The sequence below is a fragment of the Moschus berezovskii genome, chromosome Y, assembly GCF_049115385.1.
Source record: "Moschus berezovskii isolate FMDL1 chromosome Y, NW_MosBer_1.0, whole genome shotgun sequence".
NCBI lineage: Eukaryota > Metazoa > Chordata > Mammalia > Artiodactyla > Moschidae > Moschus > Moschus berezovskii.
In genome coordinates this window covers 31,132,271-31,155,407 of record NC_142489.1, presented here as the reverse complement: position 1 = coordinate 31,155,407, position 23,137 = coordinate 31,132,271, and positions in this window count along the sequence as shown.

Sequence of the window (23,137 nt, the reverse complement as noted above, 5' to 3'; positions counted from 1 at the left end):
TTTTTCATGTAAGAAAATCTCTGGTTTTCATACTTATATCATATTGAGAATTCCATACTTCATGTAGAAAAATCTACCATCTGATAAATCTATATAAAATAAGGAGGATCACATAACTCATGGAGAAATTTTGGTGTGTAGAATTGATATATGAAGCAAAGTTAATTGCATAGTAAATTCAAGAGGAAAACCTGGACCCATATTTTCATGCATTAAATATAGATAGGAAATATTTAACATGAAAATAAGTCAAGATTTCATATGTAAAACAGATCATTCCATATGTTATACTGAAAATCTGGGTATGTTTTGAATTTATGAAATATAAAAATTCCTAATTACATGGAGGAAAGTCTGTACCTGCATTCTTATATGAATTATATGTAAAATTGTCCTGTGAAAATATTTTCATACAAATAATAAAAATACCACATTTCATCTAAGAAAAACAGTGCTCAGGTTTTTCCTATGTGAAATATAGGGAATTTCAAATGTCATTTAGGATGATCTGCACCCTAATCTGCTAATAGCAAATAGACAGTGTTTCATATTTTAGATAGACACTGATATTTTCACATGTGAAATTTAAAGGATTCCACATTTCATGTAGAAAACAGCACCCAGATGTTCAGAAATGAAATATACAAATCCCAAATTTCATTTTGGAACATCTGCATGTCAAACTCCAAATGTAACATAAAGAGGCTTTCATATCTTCACATAAGAAAAACGTTGCCCAGATTTTCATATACAAAATGTACAAACTCCATGGTTCATGTTTGGAAGTCTGAAGCTATTTTAACATATATAATGTTAGAATTTTTTATATTTCATATACTAAAAACCGTAAGTAGATTTCATATAAATTCAGTAAAATGACAAATATTTTATATGGGATCCCAGTTTGCATATAAAAAACAGGGAAATTTACATATTTTACTCTATATATCATGCTAAAAAACCTGTGCCCAGGTTTACATATGTTGAATGTAGGGAATTACATGTTTCATAAAGGAGAAGGTGTGTGCAGATTTTCGTAGGCAAAACATAGAGAACCCTACTGTTAAGATAATTTGTTTACAGGATTCCTGTGTTAAACACAGAGAATTCCATATTTCTTACAGGGAAATCAGAGTCCAGGCTTTCATATGAAGAGTAGAAAACTTTTCATGTTGCATGTAAGATAAGATATGCCCAAATTTCTTATGTGAAATACACAGCATCCTATATTTCAGGTAGATGGTTGCCATCTGTGTTTTCATAAAAGAAAAGGAGAGAATTCCATTTTTCCTGTAAAAACTGGAGCACATATATTCATATATGATATATAGAAAATCTGAAATTTCATGTAAGAAATTTGTGTCCAGAGGTTCAAATGTGAAATAGAGTTTATTCTGTTTCATATGAGAAAATATGTACTCAGGTTTCCATATTAACAATATAGGAAATTCCATATTTCATGCTTGAAAGACTAAGTGATTTCTTTATATTTAAAATATCAAATACTCCTATCTGACACATGAAAATTTGGGTTTAGGACTGCATATAAATTTTTTACTTTCCAAATATATTTATGAAAATGTACCCACATTTTCCTATGAATGATAACGCAATCCAGATTTCATCTATCAAAACTGTATCCTAATTTTCATATGTGAAATATACACCTCATATTTCATGTAAGAAAATCTTATGTGTAATATACAACTTTCAAAAGTCATGTCAAAAATCTTTATTCAGATGTCCATATATGAAACACAGATAATTCCATATATTAAATTGAAAAATTATACTCATATGCTCATATGTAAAATATACACAATTATATATTTTATGTAGTAAATTCTATCTGCAGAATTTCATATATATAATATAGATTGATCCATATGTCAACACACCTAGGATGAATATATTAATTATATGTAACGTCATTTTTCATGTCAGAAAATCAAGTCAGTTCTCATATGTTAATTACAGAGAACACAAGGTGCCCTGTTGGAACATCTATGTACAAATTTTCATATGTGAAATGTGGAGATTCGTATACTGCTGTAGAATAATCAGTGCAAGTATTAAATATGTGTTCATAGAGAATTCCGTATTTCATAGAAGAGAACCAGCACATTTATTACCGTACAAAAGTTTGGAGAAATAAATGACTCATGTATAAACATGCACACACAGAATCATACATGAACTAATAGAGAGACTTCTAATTATCACTTAGGAAAAGGTGTGTTCAGCTTTTCATGTGCAAAATAGATGACAAAACCTATTTCATGGGGGAAAATCTTAAGTTTTCATACATGATTTTTCCATCTTCATGTAGGAAAATCAGTGCAGAGTTCATTAAACATTTACAAAATTTCCGATTATCCTGTGAAATATACGCACCCAGATTTTAAAATATAAAATTGGAAAATTCCATGTTTCACTTCAAATTTTAATGTTTCAAATCACCATCAATGTTTTCACACAGGAACTATAAGGAATTCTTTATTTTCATTTAGGAAAACATGTGTGCAGGTCTTCATGTCAGCTAGAAAGAGAAATCTATGTTTCATATAGAAATATCCTGGGGTTGATTTCCATTTTATGTGAAACATATAAACTTCCAAAACGTATTCACAAAAATCAAGACCAATATAGTTTCATATGGGAAATTCAGGGATTTTATATTTCATGTAGAAAATTCCATATTTTAAGAAAAAATATTAGGACTTGATTTTATATTGGTAACATATAAAATTCTATATCTCATGTGTGAAAAGCTGGAAAAACAGTGGAAACAGTGTCAGACTTCATATTTTTGGGGCTCCAAAATCACTGCAGATGCTGATTGCAGCCATGAAATTAAAAGACGCTTGCTCCGTGGAAGGAAAGTTATGACCAACCTTGATAGTATATTAAAAAGCAGAGACATTACTTTGCCAACCAAGGTCCGTCTAGTAAAGGTTATGGTTTTTCCCGTGGTCATGTATGGATGTAAGCGTTGGACTGTGAAGAAAGCTGATCGCCGAAGAATCGATGCTTTTGAACTGTGGTGTTGGAAAAGACTCTTGAGAGTCCCTTATACTGCAAGGAGATCCAACCAGTCCATTCTAAAGGCGATCAATCCTGGGTGTTCATTGGAGGGACTAATGCTAAAGTTGTAACTGCAATACTTTGGCCACCTCATGCCACGAGGAGACTCACTGCAAAAGACTCTGATGCTGGGAAAGTTTGGGGTCGGGAGGAGACGGGGAGGACAGAGAATGAGATGGCTGGATGGCATCACCGACTCTGTGGACATGAGTTTGAGTGTACTCCGGGAGTTGGTGATGGACAGGGAGGCCTGGCGTGCTGTGATTCATGGGGTCACGGAGAGTCGGACACGACTGAGCGACTGAATTGACTGACTGACTGACTGACATTTTCACATGTGAAATACAGAGATTTCACGTTAATTGTAAGAATATCTTCCCCCATTCAAATGTGAAGCATACAAAATTCACTATTTCATGCAAGCAATATCCCCCTTTTTTATTTTGTCCCAGTTCTTTTTTATTTCTTTTTTTCACTCCCTCTTCAATCAAGTCAAGCACCTCTTCCACCTCTGCTAATTATCCTGGAAGGTTCCTAACCAGGTGGGCAGGTTTGGAAGTGCTCACTATGGATAGCTGAGAAATGAACAGTGTTCTGTATTCTCACATCACCTTGCACAGATTCACAGTGCTATTCACTTTGGCATGATTCTATCCTCTGTGCTTTCTTTCCAGAAACCACAGACAAATAGCATAGGGCTTTGTGCTCAGCTGACTTGGAAAAACCCCAACTCTGCGTGCACCTCTCAATATCATTATTTGTCAACGCCATGCTCTTATCATATATACGTCATATGCAATTGAGATATCACACAAATTTGGGGCCAGGTGGGTGACAATAAAGTCAAACAAACGTAACTGATTCTAAACATGATAACGAGTAAAATTAAGATACCTGAGATATGGAGAGGGTGAGGTGGATAGAAAATGAAGCAGTTGAGAATAAGTAATGGTCTCAATCACAGGGGAGAGAATTTTTTGCTCTTCCAGGAAATCATGTCCAACTTTGTGATCCCATGGACTAGAGCCTGTCAGGCTTCCTTTCACTATCTCCCAGAATTTGTTCAGATTCATGTCTATAGAGTTGGTGAAGTTATCTAACTGTCCCAACATCTGCTGCCCACCTCTCCTTTGACTTTCAATATTTTCCACCATCTGAGCCTTTTCTAATGAGTCAGTTCTTTGTATTAGGTGGACAAAGGAAGAAAGAACACTAAAAAACAACTAACTTTTAAGAGGAAAGATCTTGAAGCAGTTTAGGATAGAGATGTAGTAAAAGTTTTTGACGAAATGGAAGACCCATTCATAATAAACCATGTATATAACTTGTGGGAACAGCCAGAACCATCTGCAAACTAATAAAGGCCACATATGGATAAACTCACTGCAAACATGATTCTCAATGGTGAAAACCTGTAAATGTGACCCCTAATTCATGAATAAGACAAAAATACCCACTCTCAACACTGGTATTCAGCATAGACTTTGGATTCCTCATTATATCAATCAGATTAGAAGAAATACAATTTCAAACAAACGGGAAAAGGAGTAAAACTGCCACTGTTTACACGTGCTATGCTACTATGCCTGGAGATCCAAAGATGCCACCAGAAAATTACTAAAGCTGATCAATAAGTTTAGGGGAGTTGCTAGATATAAAATTAATACTCATAAATCCCTTGTATTCCTACACACTCACAACAAAATATCAAAAATAGAATTGAAGGAAACAATCCCATTCACCATGGAAACAAGAAGAGTAAAATTCCTGGTAATAAACCTACCGAGGCAGGGGAAAGACTGGTGTGCAGAAAATAATAAAGCATGGAAGAAACAAAGCAAAGCTGACACAAAGAGATGGACAGATATACCATTCACATGCACTGGAAGAAACAATATTGTGAAAATGGCTACACTATAAAAAGCAGTTTAAAGTTTCAATGCAGTTGCTATCAAGACACCAATGGCATTTTTAACAGAACTAGAGCAAAATATTTTTGCAACTAGAATGGAAATGCGAAAGATCTTGAATAGCCATGCGAGCTTGAGAAAGAAAACAGAGCTGAAGGAATCAAGTTTCCTGACATAAGTCAATACTACAAAGCTACAGTAATCAGTACAGCATGGAATGGGCCCAAAGCAGAAATATAAGCCACTGGGATGGATAGAAACCCTGATCATCGCTTGCCCAAGTGGTCATCTAATCTCTGACAAATGAGACAACAATATACAATGGAGACTACATAATCTCTTTTATAAGTGATGTTGGAAAATCTGGACAGCTAAAAGTGAAAGAATGAAATTAGGACACTGGCTTGTTGTGACGCCATGGAGTGTGGCATGCCAGGCTTCCCTGTCCCACACCATCTCCTGAAGGTTACCCAAGTTCATGTCCATTGCATCACTGATGCAACCCAATCATCTCATCCTTCGTGCCCTCTTCTCCTTTTGCCTTCAGTCTTTCCCAGCATCAGGGTCTTTTCCAATGAGTTGTCTCTTCACATAAGGTGGGCAAATTATTAGAGCATAAACTTGAGTAGCAATCCTTCCAATGGGTATTTCAGGGTAATTTTTTAAGATTGACTGATTTCTTCTCTCTGCTGTCCAAGAGACTCTCAAGAGTCTTCTCCAGCACCCTGGTTGAAAAGTATCAGTTCTTCAGTTGTTCTGCCTCCTTTATGGTCCCTCACACAACAGTATATGACTATGGGAAAGATCATAGCTTTGACTGTAACGGACCTTTGCCAGCAAGGTGATTTCTTTCATTGTAACACTTAATCTAATTCTGTCATACATTTTCTGTAAAGAAGCATTTATTTTCTAATTTCATGGCTGCAGACACTCTGCCTTGATGTCAGAGCCCAAGAAGGGGAAACCTGACATTGTTTTTTTCCTTTTACCCCTTCTCTTTGCGATGAAGTGATGGGACCGGAGGTTGTGATATGAGTTTTTATACCATTGAGTTTTATGCCTGCTCTGGCGGGACAAATGGTAAAGCGTGTGCTTGCAAGGCGGGGGAGCAGAATTAGACCGTGGGTTAGGAAAATTCCCTGGAGAAGAAAATGACAACCCACTCCAATACTCTTGCCTTGCAAATTCCATGGACAGAAGAGCCTGTTAGGCTATAATCCATGGACCTGTTATTCTATAATCTCAAAGAGTGGGACACGACTAAATTACTTCATTTTCACTTTGCACTCTTCAAAAGCTTTTGCTTACTTCACTCTGTACAATGGGGGGTTTTAAGATGGGGAACACATGTACACCTGGGGCAGATTCATGTCAATTTGCAAAAGAAATACAGTAATATAAATAATTAGTATCCAATTAAAATAAATAAATTTTAAAAAAGAAAATAAAGAAATGAGTAATAAAGTAAACCACCCTGTCACCACTGCCCAAAAAAAGAAGAAAAAAAAAAGCTTTTGTACTCCTTCACCTTCATTAAGAGGTTCTTTAGTTCATCTTCTTTTTCTATCATTAGGAGACGGCAATGGCAAGCCACTCAATTCTCTTGCTCGGAGACTCCCATGGATGGAGGAGCCTGGCGAGCTGCAGTCCGTGGGGTCGCTAAGGGTCGGACACGACTGAGCGACTTCACTTTCACTTTTCACTTTCACACATTGGAGAAGGAAATGGCAACCCACTCCAATGTTCCTGCCTGGAGAATCCCAGGGATGGGGGAGCCTGGTGGGCTTCCATCTATGGGGTCACACAAAGTCGGACACGACTGAAGTGACTTAGCAGTACTAGCAATAGCAGCAGAGTGATAGTCACACACATATTTGAGGTTGGTGACATTGTCGCCAGCAATCTTGATTCAGCTTGTAAGTTATCCAGCCTGGCATTTCTCATGCTTTGCTATGCATATAAGTTAAATGAATGAGGTGACAATCAACAGCCTTATCATACTCCTTTCTCAACCCTGAGCTCGTCAGTCATTGCATACTTGACCCTATTGCTTCGGGACCTGCCTACAGGTCAAGTATGAAGGAGACAGGTAAAATGTTCTGCTATTCCCATCTCTTTAAGAGTTTTCCGCAATTTATATGTTGCACAGACTGATTTTACAGTGGTCAATGAAAAACAGGCAGAGATTTTCTGGAATTCATTTGGTATTTCTATGATCCAGTAATCGGTGATCATTTGATCTGTGGTTTCTCTGATGTTTCTAATCCCAGGTCAAACTTCTGGAAGTTCTCAGTTCATGTAATGTTGAAGACTAGCTTGAAGGAATTTGAGCATAACTTTACTAGCATGGGAGATGTGTGAAATTGAGTGGTGGTTTGAACTTCGTTTAGTACTGTCCTTCTTGGAAATTTGGATAAGGATTAACCTTTTCCAGTCACCTGATCACTGCTATGTTTTCCACATTTGCACCATTTTGATTGTAGCACATTGAGAGCATTTAAGATTTCAACACTTCTGCTGGAAATCCATCACCTCCACTAGTTCTATGGTCAGAAATGCTTTGTTTAAGACTTGGCTTTACATTTCAGAATGAGTGTCTGTGGGTGAATGCTCACACCTTGTGGTTATCTGGGTTATTATGGTCTTTTTTTTTCCCTACAGTTTTTCTTTGTATTCTTTCTATCCTGCCTTGATCTCTTCTACTCCTTTAGTCCTTTATGTTTCTGTTCTTTATTGTGTCCATCTTTGGAGTAAATGATCTTTTGATATTTTCAATTTTCTTGAATAGATCACTGGTATTTCCCTATCTGCTTACTTTCTTCTATTTATCTCCGTTGTTTATTGAAGATACCCTCTTGTCTCTTCAATTTCTCTGGAATTCTGCATTTAGTTGGGCTATCTTTATATTTTTCAGTTATTTTTTGCTTCTTATCTTTCCACAGCTATATATAAACCTTCCTCAGAAAATCAATTTGTCTTTGAGATTTTCTTTTTTTTTTAGGATGGTTTTGTTCACTGCTCCCTGTGCAACATTTTGAAGCTCCTTCTGTAGTTCTTGGGGAACTGTTTACTAGATTTAAGCCCTTAATACTGGTTGTGATTTCTGCTGCATTTTCCAGAGGCAATTTGATTTTTGTTGTACCTGGCTAGCCTAGCGGTTCCAACCCAATCAACTCTTTCTTTATGTTAAACCTGAACTTTGTCATGAGAATCTGATGATCTGAGCCACAATCAACTCCAGGTCTTGTTTTTGCTGACTCTATACAGCTTCTCCATCTTGATTGCTACCGAGAATAACCAAGTTGATAATCCTTACAGACCTTTTGGTGAGATTCATGTGTAAAGTCGGTTACTGTGACGTAGTTAAGAATGCTTGCGCTGACCAGTACATTTTCTGGGTGTAATTCTATTTGTCTTTGCCCTACTTCATTATGTACTCCAAGGTCAAAGTTGCTCCAGTTTGGTCCAGGTATTTATTGACTTCATTCGTTTGAATTGTACTCCCCTATGGTGATGGGGATAGTCACGATAACGTGATCACTGACCTAGAGCCAGACATCTTTGAATGTGAAGTCAAGTGGGCCTTAGAAAGCATCACTACGAACAAAGCTAGTGGAGGTGATGGAATTCCATTTGAGCTATTTCAAATCTTGGTAGATGATGCTGTGAAAGTGCTGCACTCAATATGCCAGCAGATTTGGAAAACTCAGCATTGGCCACAGGACTGGAAGAGGTCAATCTTCATTCCAATCCCAAAGAAAGACAATGCCAAAGAATGCTCCAACTAGCGCACAATTGCATTCATCTCACACGCTAGTAAAGTCATGCTCAAAATTCTCCAAGCCAGGCTTCAGCAGTATGTAAACCGTGAACTCCCAGATGTTTAAGCAGGTTTTAGAAACGGCAGAGGCACCAGAGATCAGATTGCCAACATCCGCTGGATCATGGAGAAAGCAAGAGAGTTCCAGAAAAACATTTATTTCTGCTTCATTGACTGTGCCAAATCCTTTGACTGTGTGGATCACAATAAACTGTGGAACATTCTGAAAGAGATGGGAATCCCAGACCACCTGACCTGCCTCTTGAGAAACCTGTATGCAGGTCAGGAAGCAACAGTTAGAAATGGACATGGAACAACAGACTGGTTCCAAATACGAAAAGGTGTACGTCAAGGTTGTGTATTGTCACCTTGCTTATTTAACTTATATGCAGAGTACATCATGAGGAACGCTGGGCTGGAAGAAGCACAAGCTGGAATCAAGATTGCCGGGAGAAATATCAATAACCTCAGATATGCAGATGACACTACCCTTAAGGCAGAAAGTGAAGAGGAACTCAAAAGCCTCTTGATGAAAGTGAAAGGGGAGAGTGAAAAGGTTGGCTTGAAGCTCCACATTCAGAAAACAAAGATCATGGCAACCGGTCCTAACATTTCATGGGAAATAGATGGAAAAACAGTGGAAACACTGTCAGATTTTATTTTTTGGGGCTCCAAAATCACTGCAGATGCTGATTCCAGCCATGAAATTAAAAGACGCTTGCTCCTTGGAAGGAAAGTTATGACCAACCTTGATAGTATCTTAAAAAGCAGAGACATTACTTTACCAACCAAGGTCTGTCTAGTCAAGGCAATGGTTTTTCCCGTGGTAATGTATGGATGTGAGAGTTGGACCATGAAGAAAGCTGATCGCAGAAGAATCGATGCCTTTGAACTGTGGTGTTGGAGAAGACTCTTGAGAGTCCCTTATACTGCAAGGAGATCCAACCAGTCCATTCTAGAGGAGATCAATCCTGGATGTTTATTGGAGGGACTGATGCTAAAGCTGAAGCTGCAATACTGTGGCCACCTCATGTGACGAGTTGACTCATTGGAAAGGACTCTGATGCTGGCAAAGGTTGGGGGCGGGAGGAGACGGGGACGACGGAGAATGAGATGGCTGGATGGCATCACCGACTCTGTAGACATGAGTTTGAGTGTACTCCGGGAGTTGGTGATGGACAGGGAGGCCTGGCGTGCTGTGATTCATGGGGTAGCGGAAAGTCGGACACGACTAAGCGACAGAACTGAACTGAACTGAACTATGGTGATGGGGACATCTTTCATTCGGTCTTAGTTATAAGAGTTCTTGCAGTCTTCATAGAACTGATCAATTTCAATTTCTTTGGATCATCTTTTGGGACCTACACTTGGATTACAGTGATGTTGAATCTTTTGCCTTGGAAACAAACTGAGATCATTCTGTCGCTTTTGAGGCTACTCCCAAACACTCCATTTAAGACTCTTTGGTGATTATGATTACTACTCCTTTACTCCTATGAGACTCTTGCCCACTGTAATAGACAAAATAGTCATCTGAATTAAATTCACCCATTCCTCTCCATTTTAGTTCCATGAATCCTAGTTGATGTTTACTCTTGCTTTCTCCCATTTGACCCCATCCAATTTACCTTGATTTATGGGCCTATCTTTCCGTGTTCTTATGCATTATTGTTCTTTGCACATCAGATTTTACTTTCATCATCAGACATATCCATAACTGAGCTTCATTTCCTCTTTCATCTCACCACTTTTTGTTTCCTACAGCCATTAGAAATCGCCCTCTGCTCTTCCCCAGTAGCATTTTGGACAGCTTCTGCACCGGGAGAGACACCTTTCAGGGTAATATATTTTTGCCTTTTTATAGAGTTAATTCATGGCTCTATTGGAGTGTTTTGCCATTCATTTCTTCAGTGGATCACCTTTAGTCACTCCTTAACATCATGTAAGAAGATAAACTCAGACTGGATAAATACCTAAATATAAGTTCACTCACTCTAAATCTATATTATTAGAGGAAATCATAGGTAGAACATATTTTGACATAAAATGGAGAAAGATTTTTTTTTTCTTTTTAAATCTAGCTCCTAAATCAATGAAGATAAAGATAAGAATAACCAAGTAGGACTTAATTAAACTTAATAACTTTTACACAGCAACATCATAAGCAAGACAGAAAACAATTTTCATTGTGGGAGAAAACATTTGCAAATGAAGGAAATGGAAACAGATTAAACTCCAAAATAAGCAAATAGCACACGTGGCTGAATAGCAGAGAAACTAACAACCCCATTGGAAAAAAATGGACCGAGAGGAAATAGACGTTACTCCCAAGAAGACTAACAGGTTTTCAATATCATAATAGAAGATGCTCAACATCACTATTAGAAAAAGGGAAACAAAACCTTCAATGAGGTAGCACCTAACACTGGCCTGAGTGACCCTTATCAGCAACAACAGCAACAAAAATCTACAAATAAATAAATTTTTCAGAGGGTGTGGAGAAAAGTAACCCTCCCAAGTGGCTTGAATGAAACGAATCCAGCAGTAATGCAGGAGACTTGGATTCAATCCCGTGGTTATGAAAATTCCCTTGGAGAAGGGAATTGCCCTGAATATTTTAATTCAGATTCTGAATTCAGGAACTCAGATTCCTCAGAAGAAGCATTCTGGACTAGAGAATCCCAGTCTGTCACAAAGATTTGGACATGACATTGTGACGTTCACTTTCGTTTTCTTTCCAGTCCTGCTAGAAGGAATATACATTGATACAGCCACTATGTATGCAGATCAGTATGAAAAGTCTTTAAAAAGCTAGGAATGAAGAAACTATATGATCTAGCAATTCCACTGCTGGGATTGTTGGGATTTACCTAAAGAAAATCATAATTACAAAAGATGCATAACAACAGTATTGAAGGCTCCAGGATTTAAAACAGCAGAACTCTGAAGCAACAGAAATGTCCATTTACAAAGAAATGAATAAAGATAATTTGGTATATATATAAAATAGAACATTACCCAATCAAAAAAGGAATGAAATTGGGTCATTTGTAGAGAGGTGGACGGATTGAAAAAGAGTCCAATATAATGAAATAAAATAGAAAAAGGAAAACAAATATCACTTATTAACATATATATAAACTGTTAATAGATTATATATAACATATTTTATCACATATATTATAAATAACATAACTTTATATAACATAGACTGTTTATTTAACATAAAATTTAATATATTGTATAATATATATATTTATATTTCATAGCATATATATTATATATAACATATATATATATAACATAAATTTATATACATATATATGTATATGTATAAACTGGATCAGTTCAGTTCAGGCGCTCAGTCATGTCCGACTCTTTGCGACACCATGAACCACAACACACCAGGTCTCCTTGTCCATCACCAGCTCCCGGAGTTCACCCAAACCCATGTGCATTGAGTTAATGATACGATCCAACCATCTTATACTCTGTCATCCCCTTCTCCTGCTCTCAATCTTTCCCAGCATCAGAGTCTTTTCAAATCAGCTAGCTCTTCATATCATGTGGCCAATGTATTGGAGTTTCAGCTTCAACATCAGTCCTTCCAATGAACACCCAGGACTGATCTCCTTTAGGAAGGACTGGTTGGATCTCCTTGCAGTCCAAGGGACTCTCAAGTGTTTTCTCCAACACCACAGTTCAAAAACATCAGTTCTTCTGCACTCAACTTTCTTTATTATCCAACTCTCACATCCATACATGATCACTGGAAAATCATAGCCTTGACTAACGGACTTTTTTTTTAGCAAAGTAATGTCTCTGCTTTTTAATATGCTGTGTAGTTTAGTCATAACATCCTTCCAAGGAGTAAGTGTCTTTTAATTTCACAGCTGCAATCACCATCCGCAGTGATTTTGGAGCCTAGAAAATTAAAGTCAGCCACTATTTCCACTGTTTTCCCATCTATGTGCCTTGAAGTGATGGAACTGGATTCCTTGATCTTAAGTTTTCTGAATGTTGAGCTTTAAACTTTAAGTTGGCTTAAAAAGTGGATGACCATTATATCTACTACTGTGGGCAGGAATCCCTTAGATGAAATGGAGTAGCCATCATGGTCAACAAAAGAGTCCGAAATGCAAGCACTTGAATGCAATCTTAAAAACGACAGAATGATTTCTGTATGTTTCCAAGGCAAACCATTCAGTATTACAGTAATCCAGGCCTATGCCCCAACCAGTAATGCTGAAGAAGCCAAAGTTCTATGAAGACCTACAACACCTTTTAGAACTAACACCCAAAAAAGATGTCCTTTTCATTATAGGGGATTGTAATGCAAAAGTAGGAAGTCAAGAAACACCTGAAGTAACAATCAAATTTGGCCTTGGAGCACGGAATGAAGCAGGGCAAAGGCTAATAAAGTTTTGTCAAGAGAGTGCACTGGTCACAGCAAACACCCTCTTCCAACAACACAGCACAAGACTCTACACATGGACATCACCAGATGGTCAACACCGAAATCAGATTGATTATATTCTTTGCAATCAAAGATGGAGAAGCTGTTAGTGAAAACAAGACCAGGAGCTGACTGTGGCTCAGATCATGAACTCCGTATTGCCAAATTCAGACTTAAAATGAAGAAAGTAGGGAAAACCACTAGACCATTCAGATATGACCTCAATCAAATCCCTTATGATTATACAGTGGAAGTGAGAAATAGATTTAAGGGACTAGATCTGATTGATAGACTGCCTGATGAACTCTGGACGGAGGTTCGTGACATTGTACAGGAGACAGTGACCAAGACCATCCCCATGGAAAAGAAATGCAAAAGAGCAAATTGGCTGTCTGAGGAGGCCTTACAAATAGATGTGAAAAGAAGAGAGGCGAAAAGCAAAGGAGAAAAGGAAGGATATAAGCATCTGAACGCAGAGTTCCAAAGAATAGCAAGGAGAGATAAGAAAGACTTCCTCAGTGATCAATGCAAAGAAATAGAGAAAAACAATAGAATAGGAAAAACAAGAGACCTCTTCAAGAAAATTAGAGATTCCAAGGGAACATTTCATGCAAAGATGGGCTCGATAAAGGACAGAAATGGTATGGACCTAACGGAAGCAGAAGTTATTAAGAAGAGGTGGCAGGAATACACAGAAGAACTGTACAAAAAAGATCCTCATGACCAAGATAGTCACGATAACGTGATCACTGACCTAGAGCCAGACATCTTGGAATGTGAAATCAAGTGGGCCTTAGAAAGCATCACTACGAACAAAGCTAGTGGAGGTGATGGAATTCTAGTTGAGCTATTTTAAGTCTTGAAAGATGATGCTGTTAAAGTGCTACACTCAATATGCCAGCAGATATGGAAAACTCAGCAGTGGCCACAGGACTGGAAGAGGTCAGTCTTCATTCCAATCCCCAAGAAAGAGAATGCCAAAGAATGGTCAAACTACCGCACAATTGCACTCATCTCACACGCTAGTAAAGTCATGCTCAAAATTCTCCAAGCCAGGCTTCAGCAATATGTGAACCGTGAACTCCCAGATGTTCAAGTAGGTTTTAGAAACTGCAGAGGCACCAGAGATCAGATTGACAACATCCGCTGGATCATGGAGAAAGCAAGAGAGTTCCAGAAAATCATCTATTTCTACTTCATTGACTATGCCAAATCCTTTGACTGTGTGGATCACAATAAACTGTGGAACATTCTAAAAGAGATGGGAATCCCAGACCACCTGACCTGCCTCTTGAGAAATATGTATGCAGGTCAGGAAGCAACAGTTAGAACTGGACACGGAAAAACAGACTGGTTCCAAAGAGGAAAAGGTGTACATCAAGGTTGTGTATTGTCACCTTGCTTATTTAAATTATATGCAGAATACATCATGAGGAACGCTGGGCTGGAAGAAGCACAAGCTGGAATCAAGATTGCCGGGAGAAATATCAATAACCTCAGATATGCAAATGACACTACCCTTATGGCAGAAAGTGAAGAGGAACTCAAAATCCTCTTGATGAAAGTGAAACAGGAGAGTGAAAATGTTGGCTTGAAGCTCAGCATTCAGAAAACAAAGATCATGGTATCTGGTCCCATCACTTCATGGGAAATAGATGGAAAAACTGTGGAAACACTGTCAGACTTTATTGTCTTGGGCTCCAAAATCACTGCAGATGCTGATTGCAGCCATTAAATTAAAAGATGCTTGATCCTTGGAAGGAAATTATGACCAACCTTGATAGTATCTTAAAAAGCAGAGACATTACTTTGCCAACCAAGGTCCGTCTAGTCAAGGCAATGGTTTTTCCCGTGGTCATGTATGGATGTGAGAGTTGGACTGTGTAGAAAGCTGATCGCCGAAGAATCGATGCCTTTGAACTGTGGTGTTGGAGAAGACTCTTGAGAGTCCCTTTTACTGCAAGGAGATCCAACCAGTCCATTCTGAAGGAGATCAATCCTGGATGTTCATTGGAGGGACTGATACTAAAGCTGAAACTCCAATAATTTGCCCACCTCATGAGACGAGTTGACTCACTGCAAAAGACTCTGATGCTGGGCAAGTTTGGGGGCGGGAGGAGATGGGGACGACGGAGAATGAGATGGCTGGATACATCACCGACTCTGTGGACATGAGTTTGAGTGTACTCCGGGAGTTGGTGATGGACAGGGAGGCCTGGCGGGCTGTGATTCATGGGGTCGCGGAGAGTAGGACGCGACTGAGCGACTGAACTGAACTGAACTGATACTGATTTTTTGCTGAGCATATCATTCGTTGTAAATGAAAGAAGCTAGTGTACAATACATGTACACACACACATATATATTATATTATACTATGATATCATATATAATATATATTAATGATATATAATATATACTATTATACATTATTAGCATAATTGTTTACATATATTATAGTGCATATTGTATTGTAATGTGTGTACATATATATATATATATTTAAGCAACCCTTATTTAGTGATATTTCATGTGTTAAGTCACTACACTCCTGTCTGACACTCTGCATCACACAGACTGTTTCCCATCATGTTTTCTCAATCCACTGAATTCTCAAGGTGAGGAAATAGGACATGGTTTTCACGCTTAGTTCCAGGAGATCTTCCCAACACTTTGATCGAACCTGCATCTCTTATGACTTCTGCGTTAGAAGGCAGGATACCTACTACTAGTGCAACCTAGATAGCCATATATATATAGCTAAACATATATATGCATATGTATATGTGGAAAGTTTACGTATATTATCTTGCTGTATATAGGTAGCAGTGTATATTCTAAAGGAGATCAATCCTGGGTGTTCATTGGAAGGACTGATGCTAAAACTGAAACTCCAATACTTTGGCCACCTCATGCGATGAGCTGACTCACTGGAAAAGAGTTTGATGTTAGGAGGGATTGGGGGTGGGAGGAGACGGGGACGACAGAGAATGAGATGGCAGGATGGCATCACTGACTCGATGGACATGAGTTTGAGGGAACTCCGGCAGTTGGTGATGGACAAGGAGACCTGGCATGCTGTGATTCATGGGGTCGAAAAGAGTCGGACACGACTGAGCGAATGAACAGAACTAAACTGATGGATTTTGCAGGAGGTATACAATTTCCGGTATGTCCTTGCAATTGAGGACTTGTATCAAGAGAGTTGGATTGTGAAGAATGCTGATCGCCGAAGAATTGATGCTTTTGAATTGTGGTGTTGGAGAAGACACTTGAGAGCCCCTTGGACTGCTAGGAGATCCAACCAGTCCATTCTAAAGGAGATCAATCCTGGGTATTCATAGGAAGGACTGATGCTAAAGCTGAAACTCTAATATTTTGGTCACCTCATGCAAAGAGTTGACTCACTGGAAAAGACTCTGATGCTGGGAGAGATTGGGGGCAGGAGGAAACGAGGGCGACAGAGAATGAGATGGCTGGATGGCCTCACCAACTCGATGGACATGAGTTTGAGTGAACTCCGGGAGTTGGTGATGAACACGGAGGCCTGGCATGCTGTGATTCATGTTGTCGCAAAGAGTTGGACACGAGTGAGGGACTGAATTGAACTGAACTGTACTGAAATGATCAAGTCCTTAGTTACTGCAGCTGCCACCAGTGTTGCCTGAAGGACTGATTCCAGACTGAAAGAATAGATACTAGCCCTAGTTAAGGTGTTTATCAAAGGAATTATTTCAAGGAGCCCAGATTTTTGCATATTTGCATAAGTAAAAAATATCTCAATCCATTCACTTGTGGTGTCCAGTGTTTCTTCATTAACCATAATATTTGGACATTCTCCATACCTGATCATTGTACCAAAACTTTTGTAAAACCTGGCTCCATCTATCCTTGTTCATAGCCTTTTTGCAATACTTGAGAAGTTACTCCTCATGATGAAATCCTTCTTAGGATGAAAGTCCTGCTGAAGAAAACATAATTCTCCACTTTTAGGCTATGCATTTTTCCCAGTCAGTAGCACACAATCTCGGAGCACACACAAGCCACTCCAGCATTCTTGCCTAGAAGATCCCATGGATGGAGAAGCCTGGTAGGCCGCAGCCCATGGGGTCGCTAAGGGTCAGATACGACTGAAAAACTTCCCTTTCACTTTTCACTTTCACACATTGGAGAAGGAAATGACAACCCACTCCAGTGTTCTTGCCTGGAGAATCCCAGGGACAGGGGAGCCTGGTCGGCTTCTGTCTATGGGGTCACACAGAGTCGGACAAGACTGAAGTGACTTAGCAGCAGCAGAAGCACACATTCTAGTATTGCGATATAAGGGATTCTTGTGCAGCACCTCAGTTTTAACCTATGCTTACTAATTCCTACTTACCATAGTTCTGAAAGTCAAAGGTCTGCTATTACTTATTAAAACTTGAGGGGATTCATGGATTCATAAAATGGTGACATCATTTTATGAAAACATATCACATTTGTTTGCTTTTTTTATTTTCTTTACGTTTATGACAAATTAGTGAAGTGAAGGGACACTTAAGTGTAGAGTCTGAACTTATTCTGGCTAACTTCAGTTCAGTTCAGTCGCTCAGTTGTGTCCGACTCTCCGCGACCCCATGAATCACAGCACGCCAGGCCTCCCTGTCCATCACCAACTCCCGGAGTACACTCAAACTCATGTCCACAGAGTTGGTGATGCCATCCAGCCATCTCATTCTCTGTCGTCCCCTTCTCCTCCCGCCCCCAACCTTTCCCAGCATCAGAGTCTTTTCCAGTGAGTCAACTCGTCCCATGAGGTGGCCAAAGTATTGGAGTTTCAGCTTTAGCATCAGTCCCTCCAGTGAACATCCAGGATTGATCTCCTTTAGAATGGACTGGTTGGATCTCCTTGTAGTATAAGGGACTCTCAAGAGTCTTCTCCAACACCACAGTTCAAAAGCATCGATTCTTCGGCAATCAGCCTTCTTCACGTCCAACTTTCACATCCATACATGACCACGGGAAAAACCATAGCCTTGACTAGACAGACCTTGGTTAACTTAGTTCTGCATTTTAAGTTTGTTTGTTTGTTTTTGCTAAGTCTATACATACTAAAGCAGTCTTGGGTACATATTTTACTTGACATGCCCTGGATACTTTATTTGTCACTTTCACAAGTTGGCCAAGGACTGATTTTCTTTCTTCAATTGAAACAAACTGATTAAAATTTGGAGCATAATTAAATTACAATGTTCTGTTAATTTCTGCGGCCCAGCGAAATAAATCAGTTATTAGTAAATATAGCTGAGCCTCCCTTTTGAGCGGTCCTCCCATCTCCCTCTTTTACCTTCTCTCCTACCCCACAACCCACTCCACTAGAACTCTCCATAGCACTAGTTATCTACTACGTACTTGGTATTTTACATATGTCTGTGCAATTTTTCAATGCATTCCATTCTCTCCTTCCCACACTGTGTCCACAAGTCTGTTTTCTAGGACTGCATCTCTTCCTACCCTTCAAATGGGTTCTTCAGTACCTGTTTTCTAAATTCCACTTATATATATATTAATATGCAATATTGGTCTTTCTGTTTTTTAATTCCTTCACTGTGTAATAGGCTCTAGATTCATCTGCAACCCTGCAAATAATCCAACTTTCTCCCTTTTTATGGGTGAGTAATTTTCCATCCTATATATGGACTATAGCTTTTTTATCCATTCTTCGTTTGATATACACTGAGGTTGCTTCCCTTTATTGGCTACTCTAAATGGTTTTACAATGGTTACTGGCAAACACATGTATTTTTTGTTTAAGGTTTTCTTTTAGTGTATGGAAAACAGTGTGATTATTGGGTTATAGGCAGGGGGTTTCTCCTTTCTCCACACCTTCTCCTTCATATATTCGTATACAATCATATAAATATATATATACACGTATATATTTACTTCTTTATTTGGTTGCAACAAATTTCAATCGCTGCATGTGGAGTCTAATTCCAGGACCAAGGATCAAACCTGGGACCTCTGCATTGGGATCATGGTGTCTTAGCCCCTGGACTAGCAGGGCTGTTACAGATTTTTTTTTTTTTTAATGGTGGCCATTTGGAATGGTGCAAGGTGATACATCGTTGTAGTTTTGATTTGTGTGGTTTTGTTAATTGCGGTAGTTTTTACTATGTTCAATTGTTGGAGAGTTTCTATCACAAATGATTGTTGGAATATATGAAAGATTTTTCAGCATCTATTGAGGTGATCATATGGTTTCAATCCTTCAATAGGGGATTGGAATGCAAAAGTAGGAAGTCAAGATACATTTGGAGTAACAGATATATTTGGCTTTGGAATAAAGAATGAAACAGGGCAATGGCCAATAGAGTTTGGCCAAGAGAATGCATTGGTCATAGCAAACAGGCAAACAGCTTCTTCCAACATCACAAGAGAAGACTCTACACATGGACATCACCAGACAGTCAGCACTGAAATCAGATTGATTATATTCTTTGCAGCCAATGATGGAGAAGGTCTATACAGTCAGCATAAACAAGACCAGGAGCTGACTGTGGCTCAGATCTTGAAATACTTATTGACAAATTCAGACTTAAATTGAAGAAAGTAGGGAAAACCTCTGGCCATTCAGGTATGACCTAAATCACCTCCGTTATGTTTATACAGTGGAATTGAGAAATAGATTTAAGGGACTAGATCTGATAGAATGTCGGATGAACTATCCCCATGGAAAAGAAATGCAAAGAAAGCAAAATGGTTGTCTGATGAGGCCTTACAAATAGCTGTGAAAAGAAGAGAAGCAAAAAGCAAAACAGAAAATGAAAGATATAAGCATCTGAATACACAGTTCCAGACAATAGCAAGGAGAGATAAGAAAGCCTTCTTCAGCGACCAATGTAAAGAAAGAGAGGAAAGCAATAGAATGGGAAAGTCTAGAAATCTTTTCAAGCAAATTAGATAACCCATGGGAAGATTTCATGCAAAGATGGGGTCAATAATGGACAGAAATTGTATGGTCCTAACAGAAGCAGAATATATTATGAAGAGGTGGCAAGAATACACAAAACTGTACGAAAAAAGTCTTTATGACCCCGATAATTACGATGGTGTGATCACTCACTTAGAGCCAGACATCCTGGAATGTGAAGTCAAGTGGGTCTTAGAAAGGATCACTATGAACAAAGCTAGCTGAGGTGATGAATTCCAGTTAAGCTATTGCAAATAATGCAATTTGATGTTTTAAAAGTGCTGCACTCCATATGCCAGGAAACTTGGAAAACTCAGCAGTGGCCACAGGACTGGAAAACTTCAGTTTTCATCCCAATCCCAAAGAAAAGCAATGCCAAAGAATGCTCAAACAACCTCACAATTGTACGAAACTCCCACGCTAGTAAAGTAATCCTCAAAATTCTCCAAGCCAGGCTTCAGCAAAATGTAAACTGTGAACTTCCAGATGCGCAAGCTGCTTATAAAAAGGCAGAGAAACCAGAGATCAAATTACCAACATCAGCTGGATCATCAAAGGAGCAAGGGAGTTCCAGAAAAATATCTGTTTCTGATTTATTGACTATGCCAAAGCCTTTGACTGTGTGGATCACAATATACTGTGGAACATTCTGAAAGAAATTGGAATACCAGACCTGTCTCTTGAAAAATCTATATGCAAGTCAAGAAGAAACAGTCAGAACTGGACATGGAAGAATACACTGGCTCCAAATAAGAAAAGGAGTATGTCAAGGCTGTATATTGTCACCCTGCTTATTTCACTTATATGATGAACACGTATGAGAAATGCCGGGCTGTAAGAAGCACAAGCTGGAATCAAGATTGCCAGGAGAAATATCAATAATCTCAGATATGCAGATGACAGCACCCTTATGGCAGAATGTGAAGAAGAACTAAAAAGCCTCTTGATGCAAGTGAAAGAGGAGAATGAAAATGTTGGCTTAAAGCTCAACATTCAGAAAGAAAATATCACAGTATCTGGTCCCATCACTCCGTGGGAAATAGATGGGGAAATAGTGGAAACTGTGTCAGGCTTTATTTTTTGGGGCTCCATAATCACTGAAGATTGTGATTGCAGTCATGAAATTAAAAGACGCTTACTTCTTGGAAGGGAAATTTTAACCAACGTAGATATCATATTAAAAAGCAGAGACATTACTTTGCCAGCCAAGGTCCGTCTAGTCAAGGCTATGCTTTTTCCCGTGGTCATGTATGGATGTGAGAGTTGGACTGTGAAGAAAACTGATCGCCGGAGAATTGATGATTTTGAACTGTGGTGTTGGAGACACCTCCTGAGAGTCCCTTGGAGTGCAAGGAGATCCATCCAGTCCATTCTAAAGATCAGTACTGGATGTTCATTGGAAGGACTAATGCTGAAGCTGAAACTCCAATACTTTGGCCACCTGCTGGGAAGAGTTGACTCTTAGAAAAATACCCTGATACTGTGAGGGATTGGGGTCCAGGGGATAAGGGGAGACAGAGAATGAGATGGCTGGATGGCATCATCAACTCCATGGACATGAGTTGGGTGAACTCCGAGCATTGTGATGAACAGGGTAGCCTAGTGGGCTCTCATTCATAGCATCGCAACGAGTCGGATATGACTGAGAGACTGAAGTGAACTGAACTGACCCATTGATATGAAGCTTCTGAAGATGTTTCTGTATCTGTCATATACCCTCACTTAGTAATTCTGTTCAGTCTTTTTAAGGTATTGGTGGATTTTTTTGCTTGTATTTTGCTAAGGATATTTGCCTCTGTTCATCTATGTGATATAGGTCTAACTTTCCTTTTCTCTGTTATGTTGGTGTTGGCATTGGAGTGATGGTGACCTTGTAGGAGAGTTTGTGGGGGTTTCTTCCACTCTAGAATTTTAGAAGTGTTTCAGAAGTCCATGTGTTGGCAGTTTTCTGACTGGTGTGTAAAATTTCCATGTGAAGCCATCTGCCTTAATTTTATCAATTGGAAAATTTTTATCACAGTTTCAATATTAGTGCTTACCATTGTTTGGTTAATATTCTCTGTTTCTTCTTCGTTGAATTTCTGAGCATTTATCCATGGATTCAAGACCCTGAATTTTATTGACTTACAGGTGTTTGCTGTAGTCTCTTACGATTCTTTGTTATTTCTGTGGTATCCGTTATAATATCATCCTTTGTCATGTCAAATTTGATTGATTTAAGTGTTTGTCTCTTTTTCCCTTGATAAGTCTGGACCATGATTTATCTATTTTGTCTATCCTCTCCAAGAGATCCCTTTTAAAGATATTGATTTTGGCTTTTTTTTTTTTTTCATCATGTATTTTCTTTAATTTCTGCTCTGATTTTTTTTTATCATTTTTGTCCCTTGTATTCACTTTGGGAAATTTTGTCTGCTTTTTCTTCTTTCTCTAAATGCTTTAGATTTAATATTATGTTAATTACTTGAGATGTGTAGTATTTATCAACTTCACTCTCTTACTGCTTAAGCATGCTCCACAACTGTTAGAAAATCATGCTTTTAATATTATTTTCTTCTAAATTTTTTTTAAAATTTTCTCTCTGATTTCATCAGTGATCTCTTGGCCATGTAGAGGTGTATTTGTTAGCCTACATGGATTCGTGATTTTTACAGTCTCTGTCCCCATATCTGGTATGTAAAACATAGCATTGTGGGTTTAAAAAAAAAATGATACAATTACCATTACCTTCAAATTACTGAGGCTTGATTTGAGAGTCAGTTTGTGATATATCCTGGAGATATTTCATTTTCACTTTAGAAAAATGCATATTTTTCTCTGTTTGGTTGAAATGTCCGAAACGTATCATTTAACTTTGTCAGGTCTCTTGCCATTGAACGGTTGTGTTTCTTTTTAAATTTCATTTTTTTAATTGGAGG